Here is a 9451-nt window from a genome sequence, read left to right on the forward strand (position 1 = left end):
TATTACCGACGGAAAGCCTTTGACTCTCGATGATCAGAGACTGTTTCGTCACCCTTGGCCTTGGTTTGGCTCTAGCTGAAGCTGGACGGTTAGGATTGGTTGGATTTTACTATCTAACATTAATAGTAATGTTTCATCTCCTCTCGAAAAGAATTCGTTGTACATTTTCATCACACTGACCTATCACTCATTCTTGGAAAATATTTTGTTCTACAGGAATTAAAGGACTAGGCTGCCTGTATTCTCACCCCCCCCCCCCCGGCCGATTGGATTCCCGAAAAAAACGTCGCCGGCTTTTTGTGATTTGGATTTGATTGATTTTTTTTTAATTGTGCAACTTGTGACAAGAAACTTAACAAATTACTGCATTACAACCTTTGGATTAAACATACAACAATTGTGGACTACTATTATGAAGACTAGCATCCGGGGGGTGTACTATTATGAAGACTAGCATCCGGGGGGTGAGAAAAGTCACTTCGAAAGGACTAACCAAAGATGATATGGCTGTACTAATCGCAGTGATAAGGATAGTGTTACAGGAATCACCGTCCATCAGTGAGTACTTTTCTTTTTTTGCTAACTGTTGTGATCATACGTCCAAAGGATTACTTGCTCAGCTACAAGACTACAAGAAGGTCTTGTTGAGATGAAAAGTACCAACTCATTTGCTGTCTATGTGTGCATCAAATTTCAAAATGGGGGACTAATCTCTACGTGAAAACTGCAAAAGTCAGTCATTTATCGACAAATGTAGGTTAGATTTCGGTTCGGTTGAAATCCAACCTAACCGTAAAAGGCTTAAGATTGGTTGGATTTTACTATCTAACGTTTATTTCATCTTCTGTCTAAAAGAATTCGTTGTACATTTTCATCACACTGACCTATCACTCATTCTTGGAAAATATTTTTGAACCATATTAATTATTCATTGTGTTCTACAGGAATAACCAAAGATGCCTGCTTGTTGCGCATTTGGCTGCACCAATCGCTCTGAGAGGGAGAAGGGTACAGGAATCACCTTTCACAAGTGAGTACTTTTCTTTTATTGCTAACTAAAACATTTATGATCATACGTCTAAAGGATTACATTACTTGCTAAGCAACAAGGTCTTGTTGATATGCAAAAGTCATTTCCCAACCTTATGTGTGCATTAAATAAAATAGCCTTGTTTTAACCCCTTCACAGCTAGGTTACATTTCAACCGAACGGAAATCTAACCTACTTTTGTCGATGTATGACTGTCTTTTGCAGTTTTGACGTAGAGATTTGTCCCTGTGATGTGCCTCTAGTGCTTGAGGCGAATCACAGGACTCATATCTCAGTGAAAGTTGTAGAGGATCGAATGATATTTTACGTGAAGTCCAGACTAGCTATGAAAGGTTAACACTTGGTTGTATCAACAACAGTGCTATTCGAACAAATGGTTTGCTACCACACAGAATAGCACACCCATGTTTCTCACTCAGTCACAGTAAGAATGTTACCAGGTGACCAATAATGTTGTAATGCTATTTTAAGACATTAGTGACAACAATGTGTTGTTGTTTTGTTTTTTTTTCAGATTCCCCAAGGATGAAGAGCGGAGAAAGCTGTGGATAAATTCCATAAGAAGGGAAAATTTTATTCCCTCCAAATATACTGTTGTCTGTTCTGTCCACTTTGAGGAGAAATGCATTGACAGAACTTCTGTCAATATTGTTCGATTGAGAGAAGGTGCAGTACCTACTATCTTTTTGTCTTTTCCTTCTTACTATCAAAATTCGGGGACAAAGCTAGAAAACCGCCAGCTCAAAGAGAGCCTCCCCTTCCATTTCTAATTCAGACAACTGTAATGCTCCATTGCCAAATGATCTTGCTATCCCTTCTACTTCTACGAGTGTTGATACACCAACCAAACAAAATTTTAAAAGAGCTCTAGAAGATAAAAGTCATAAATTAGAATCATGCAGAAAGAAAATTAAAATGCTTCAGCAGTCGAAAAGACGTTTAATTTAAAAAAATGCAGACTTAAAAAGTATAGTAATGGAGCTTAGAAACAAAAAGATGATTAGTGACTCTAGTGTAGATATTTTAGAAAGATGTGGGGGTGGGGTTGGTGATTTATTGAAACGGAAATTAGCGAAGATGGAAAATATGTCTGTACCTGTTAAGTATTCTCCAGAAATTAGAAGTTTTGCTATGACATTGCATTTTTACTCCCCTAAAGCTTATCGATATGTAAGAAAAGCTTTTGATACTTGTCTTCCTCATCCAAAAACTATTTCTAAGTGGTATAAAACTGTGGATGGGTCACCTGGTTTTACTAAATCAGCTTTTACTTTTCTTTCCAATATTGTACAACTGTCAAAGGTTGCAAAACCTTTTCTATGTAATCTTGTCATGGATGAAATGTCTATTAGGCAACATGTGGAATGGGATGGCAGCAAGTATCATGGCTATGTGGATGTTGGTACAGGAATTGATGATGATAATCTTCCCGTAGCAAAGGAAGCTCTAACTTTTATGATAGTATGCTTAAATAGCAGTTGGAAATTGCCTGTTGGGTATTTTTTATTAGATGGTTTGAATGGGGTGGAAAGAAAAAATTGATTGAATTCATGTATTAAAAAACTGCATGAAGTAGGTGTTGAGATAGTGTCAATCACACATGACGGTTGTCCATCAAATATGTCTATGTTGAAGTCTCTTGGTGTAATTGTAGATAGTGATAAAATAAAGCCATACTTTTCTCATCCTGTTACTGATTCGCCTATTTATGTTTTTCTTGATGCCTGTCATATGTTGAAATTGTAAGGAATACTTTTGCAGAAAAAAAGTCTTTTTGTGTAGGTAATGATTTTATCAAATGGGACTATATTGAACTATTACATGAGTTACAAGAAAGAGAAGGATTGCACCTGGGTAATAAATTACAAGCAAGTCATGTGCAATGGTTTAAGACAAAAATGAATGTAAAATTAGCTGCTCAAACTCTTAGTGATTCAGTTTCTTCTTCTCTTGAATTTTGTCTTAAAGAAAATATCCCTGGTTTTGAAGGATGTGAGGCAACTATTAAGTTTTTGAAAATGTTTAATTGTTTGTTTGATATCCTTAATTCTAGAAATATGAAGGCATTTGGATGGAAATCCCCATTGAGTAAATGTAATTTTGAAGCAACTGAAAATTTTCTCTCAGAAGTTAAAAATTATATTTTGTCCATGACATTATCTGTTAATGGTATGTCTCTTGTTTCCAGTAGAAGAAAGACTGGCTTTCTTGGTTTTCTTGTTTGTATTGATAGTGTTATTTCCATTTACAGACGTTTGGTAATGTCTGAAGATTCATGTATGAAATTTTTATTGACCTACAAGTTTAGTCAAGATCACATTGAACTTTTTTTTGGTAAGGTAAGAAGTATGGGAGGCTGCAATAACAATCCAACAGCTAGACAGTTCTCAAAAGCATACAAGCAACTCCTCACGCACAATGAAATTGAAGAAGTGAAAAGAGGGAACTGTTTGCCTCTGGAATCCGTACCATTCTAAGTGTTTCCAGCCGAGAGAATTTAAGCCGTGATGTACCTTCTGGGATTCGAATCAATGCATCTTTATCAACAAACCGAGTCTTGTCTGAAGAGGTGTGTGAAAGTAGTGATATCAGTAGCAGTAGTTCATTTGATTTTGATGTAAACTATGATCAGTTGTCCACTTGTTCAAATAAAATTGTCGTCTACATTGCTGGATTTGTTGCATTTAAATTGAAACAAAGAATTCTTTGTGAACAGTGTTCAAATGCATTAGTTGAAAATGAGCTATCTGACATACATTCTTTGATTGCTCTTAAGAACAAAGGAGGGTTGCAAATTCCTTCTAAGGGTGTTATTGATGTCTGTTTAATTTCTGAAAAGCATTTCAGAAAATATGTTGCAACTGTAGGTCAAGATCATTTTCATTTCAATCGATATGATTGCCATAAGCTTTTGCAAAGCATCATGAAGTCTTTCGTCAATAAACCCGTTTTTTCTACATTATTTCATTCCCATATGTTTGATCATGAGGGGATTGAGAATCATTTGATTCTTCTACTAAAAGCAATAGCTGAGAAATATATTCAGGTCAGGTATTTCTATGCTGGTAAACTGTACACTGAACAATTGAAAAAGAAGCTAATGTGTAAAAGCCGTCAAGTTCTTAACAAATTTATTTTATTTACAGGGCAGTAACAATGTCATTATTAACTTGTGTGATTTTTTTAAAGAGGCAAATATGTTTGTGTATAAGTATAACCCTTTCCTGGCTAGGCTGAATTTCACGTCAAACATCATTCCATCCGCTACAGCTTTCACCTCGAGCACTCGGAGGGCTCGAGTCGCATCACAGGGGCTAATTTCTGAACTGTAGAGGATTGAATGATGAATGACGTAAAATCCAGTCTCGCCATAACAGACTTCTGTAATAACTATTAATGATGAACTAGTAATGAAATTGCTGGGATTTTTGTTTTATTTTGAAATCTTATTGAATTATGATCAAACAATGAACCTTTTTGTGTGACCATGATATTTTGTGTAATAATGTCTTTTTTTTTTTTTTGTCACTTTACACAAATAAATATAAAATGTAAATAGCATTTTGTGACTTAATTTTTGATGAATTATGGTAATTCATAGCTCTAGTAGCGGGGGTCCCGTTAGTTCAATTGGTAGAGCATTGGACTGTCACGCCAAAGGTCTCGGGTTCGAGTCCCTTTGCAGCCAGAATTTTTATCCGGTTCCCCCTGTCCACCCAGCAGCAATTGGGTAGCTTACTCTACTACTGCTATAGCTGCAGTGGTACGTCCACATTTTAAGTTGTCACCATTAACCCTTTCATGGCTAGGTTTGAGTTGAACCAAAACCAAACGTACTTTTGTCTATACATGACTGACTTATGCAGTTTCACATAGAGATAGTCCATGTGATGCGACTCGCCCGCGCTTTAGACTAATCTGTGATGAAAACTGTACAGGATCGACTCGTATTTGACGTGAAATCTAATCTAGCTGTGAAAGGATTAAGAATTGTGGTCGTGTAGTGGTGGCCTGATTTTTAATGTGATTCCTACCCCGAAACTTTGTGCTGTAAGAGTCAGCTAAAAGTGGTGGGTGGTTGGGAGGGCCTCCTGCATTCTTGCAGGAGATGTATGCTTTCTTCTACTTTTACCCCCTTATCTTTTGTAACGTCTGCTTTCTGCCCTTGTCCTTGACCGAAATAGCTCGGTTGTGGTTGGGTTCATGTGGGGTTTTCTGCTTTTGACGAGCATGACGCGGCCGGGAACCGAACCCCAGACCTTCTGGTTACGAAGCCAACGTTCTAACCAACTGAGCCACTGCGACCAGTAAGATTGGTAGCGGATGACCGAATGATCTACTTGCTGTTCTCTCTTCTTGGCCAAGCGAAATATGCCGTCTCGTGACACGCAGGTTCGATTCCGACAGGATCCACTTTTTATTTTTCGATATCTTTAATTCGAGCTTGCACTTCCATTACTTTCTGTGCGGTTGCTTGATATTTTACAAGTGTTTACTCATACTCCTCCCTTTTTCCTTATTCATGTCATAACCAACAAGCAAAGGAAATCGAACCGTGCGTAGTGATAGTGCTTTGGCTTCAGAATTGAACGAAGAAAATAATTTAATTAATATTGCCTTTGCAAGGTATTTTACAACATCACAATGACTAAATTCCCTTAGTAAGTGAGTGTTTTAATCGGCAACACAAGATGATTTCCATCACTCAAGTCTATAGTTTCTATGATAAACAATCGTTTCCTGGTCTTCTCAATATGGCGGCTAAGCTCCGCCCACTGGCATCAACTTTGCGACCTCGCGAACGAAGCCGCTTACCTTCCATGTATTATTATTCCAAGAGTAAACCAGATAAAAATCCGTCATGATGTCCGTCCAAGCGAATCTAGTCAACGACGTCAATGGATGTTTTTCGAGCAACTCGATTACAGCCTCGTCCGGTAGAGATAGTCATGCAGGTGAACAGGTGACTCTCGACCGTCATCCAGCTACTGTGCACCACCAAACATTACGAACAGCAACATGGAATGTAAGAAGTCTGTACCAGAAAGGAAAATTAGCAAATGTAGTTATGGAAATAAAGAGATTGAATATCAATGTTTTAGGATTATCAGAAGTTAGATGGAAAGGAGCAGGAGAACTTAATTATGATGACTGTAAAATTATATACTCAGGAGGAGGAGAACACCAAAGGGGAGTTGGAATTATACTAGATAATAAAACGGCGCGAGCAGTCAAAGGATTCTGGCCCATATCAGACAGAGTAATGGCAATCAAACTACAAGCAAAACCTTTTGATTTTGATATTTTACAAATATACGCCCCAACCACCAGTCACGATGATGAAGAAGTGGAAAATTTCTATCAACAAATAGATAAAGCTATAAAAACTTTACATTGTGTTGTAGAGCTCGTTTTGATGAACAATATCATTTATTGAAAATACTTGTTTCTTTTCTGTGTGAATAAGAAAAATCTATTTTTATGTTGGGTTGGGAGGGGGTGAGGTTTTGGGGAAAATTCTGGAAATGGCTGGTAAGGAGAGGGTTAACTCTTTCCTTTCACGATCACTTTCAGTATTTCCCTAAAATGGCAGGTTTATCCAGCAGAAAAAAAATGATTTTTTAATCTCAAACAATCTCCCTGCAAAACAACTTTATGTCCTCATGAATTAAACAAAGATCATTCTTCAAATTTTGTGATTTACAAAATTAATCTGAATAAGAAAAATGTATATTGTGTCGTAACAAATGTGACGATTTTGCTGTAGGTGTTAAGGAGAGGGTTAAAGGTTCCGTTCCTCGAACCTAAACGATTGACCAACGCCAAGGAAGAAAACCAGGATCTGTCCTCAGGCATGGCCACACAAGACACCGGATGCGCGAGAAAAGACCGGGCGAAATGGAAGGGAACTGTCCAGACCTAATGCTCCTATTGTTGCTCAGAGATTTAAGAGTAAGACGAAGTCATTATTCTGATCTCAATTTTCTTTAACTGTTTCACCACAACTAAATATCTGATTGATACGACTGAGCACATTTTAGGGGTGGCTTGGGTCTAATTTTTAGAAAAATCCTTCCAAAAATTGATTTTGAGATTTTGGTGGAAAACGATAATTTATTATCTTAGAATTAATATTATTGAAGTCCAACTTCTTACAATAGACTATAAAGGCACGAAAAAGACAGTCGAAAAGGGTACAGGTAGTAAGAAAAGTGTGAAAAACGGAAAGCTATTTTGTTATTTTCTCAATAATATGTCATTTTTCTAAAGGTATGCGATACTGTGTCAAACGTTTATAGAATCTATTCAATGAAATTGTCTGAAAATGTCCACTGTTATCACAGAGATAATGTACTATTTCACCATAGAGATATTTTTTTTGGGATAAGATATGTGTATTTTGAATTATAATCCAAATTATACATTTTTAGCACCAATTTTGTCATAACATTTTGATTCTCAACTTTGTAATGTTCTATTAAATATCCCAAAAGCTAAAACTGGAATTAAAGTCTCTCTATGGCGACACAAAATGCTACAATGTTGATAAGAATGAAGAATATGAAGGTCATTCCTTCATTAGTTTTTGTGGAACGTTTGCCACAAGATTGTTATATTTTTTATGCCAGGACCCCCAAATTAGATCGCAAAATGGGTATCAACACAGATAATTTATATTTCGACTTCTATCACCAAAAATGTTGGTTTCTAACCTATAATGATGATTCAGAATGATTAACACCGCCCAATATAGGTAATTCATATTTTTTAAAGAAAAGATCCGAACCGCTTCTTCACCCTTTCCTCACCAAATTACAGGAAAATCGTAACGTTTTTTACGATTATCAATTGAATTTCTTCAGTACACAATTGTATGAAAACTAATTTGTCATAGATAAATGAACGCATTCTGATTAACAAAATGATGTAGGTAGAGCAAGTATTTATTTATTTACTTTTGAGTTAGAGTTTAAAAAATCAATTTTTATGTTTGTAGGACATTACCTTTCTGGGAAAATTGGGGAAATGTTGAGTAAGGAGAGAGTTAATCGCATCGATGACGTAGTGGTTTACCACGTCAATAAAATATTATTTAACAATTTCTGTTACGCCATTGACCTGCTTAGTAAGATCTGTCGTGTTGGAATAAAAACATTTTTTTTCCCATTTTGACAACAAGAAAAAAAACAACAACAACAAAACGCCCTTTTAATTAAGTAATCTTGTGATTTGTGAGAAACTGCCAAACTTATCATGTAATTCTTTGGTTCGAGGCTTTTTGGACAAGGTGAAGGTCATTTTATTTAATCGATATTTGAAGACAGATTTTCTGACATTTTAAGAAAATAATTGTTTTGTCTGCGTTGGGCTGAGTTTTGTACTGAACATTATGTAATTGACTGTGGGGAACCGCTGGACCGGGTCGAAATGACTGTCTTGGTGGCTTTTGAGGACAGAGGACAGAGCGAAGTAGCTGCTGTTGTCTTTGGTCTCTCTCTCTCTCTCTCTCTCTCTCTCTCTCTCTCTCTCTCTCTCTCTCTCTCTCTCTCTCTCTCTCTCTCTACCTCTCTTTATACGTGTGTGTGTGTGTGCCTCACTCATCCTCTCTCTCACTCTCTATCTATATATCCACTCACTCTTTCTCACTATCTATTTATCTATCTATCTATCCATCTATCTATCTATCTATCTATCTATCTATCTATCTATCTATCTATCTATCTATCTATCTATCTATCTATCTATCTATCTATCTATATATATATATCTATCTCTCTATCTATCTATCTATCTATCTATCTATCTATCTATCTATCTATCTATCTATCTATCTATCTATCTATCTATCTATCTATCTACCTATCTATCTATCTATCTATCTACCTATCTATCTATCCATCTAACTACTACCGATCTAAGGATCAAGATATATTATGTCTGTCTCTCTGCCCGATGAAAATTTAGTAGTTGATTTGAAATTTCAATTAATGATAAGTAAAAAATGTTTAATAATTCTAATCAAATTGACAAATAAGACAAATTTCGATAAAGATTTTTATTTTTTAAAAAAATATGAATATAATTTTAAATGATAAATAAAACCCTATTTTTTATAGTTCAATGCTAGAAAATGATTTTTTTTTTTAAATGAAGAAAGGTGGTAACTGTATATGCAAGTGACATCGGTGACTGGCGTAGTTAAATAAATAGAGAAATAAAGAATATTCATTCTTGGCCATTCGTCTATTATAATAATTATACTAATGTATTGTGGAAATTAACATAGATCAAGACGAATCTTTTGAGTCAGCAGCTTTGATCTGTACGCACGGCGGAAGGGTTGCGCATGCGAAAAGATGACAGCAGCCTCTTATGGTTTTCACACTACTATGTTATGAG

General features: G+C 36.0%; 1 long non-coding RNA gene across 1 annotated transcript; it reads left to right on the plus strand.

Moving 5' to 3' along the window:
- The first annotated feature begins 239 nt into the window (after positions 1-239).
- LOC144976417 (uncharacterized) lies at positions 240-1764 on the plus strand. Its single transcript, XR_013646103.1, has 3 exons — positions 240-558; positions 945-1030; positions 1566-1764. It is a non-coding gene; the product is annotated as an uncharacterized LOC144976417 (long non-coding RNA).
- The last annotated feature ends 7687 nt before the right edge of the window (positions 1765-9451 follow it).

Source organism: Berghia stephanieae, chromosome 7 (genome assembly GCF_034508935.2).
Source record: "Berghia stephanieae isolate SIO BIC M18660-M18661 chromosome 7, UCSD_Bste_1.3, whole genome shotgun sequence".
Taxonomy (NCBI): Eukaryota; Metazoa; Mollusca; class Gastropoda; order Nudibranchia; family Aeolidiidae; genus Berghia; species Berghia stephanieae.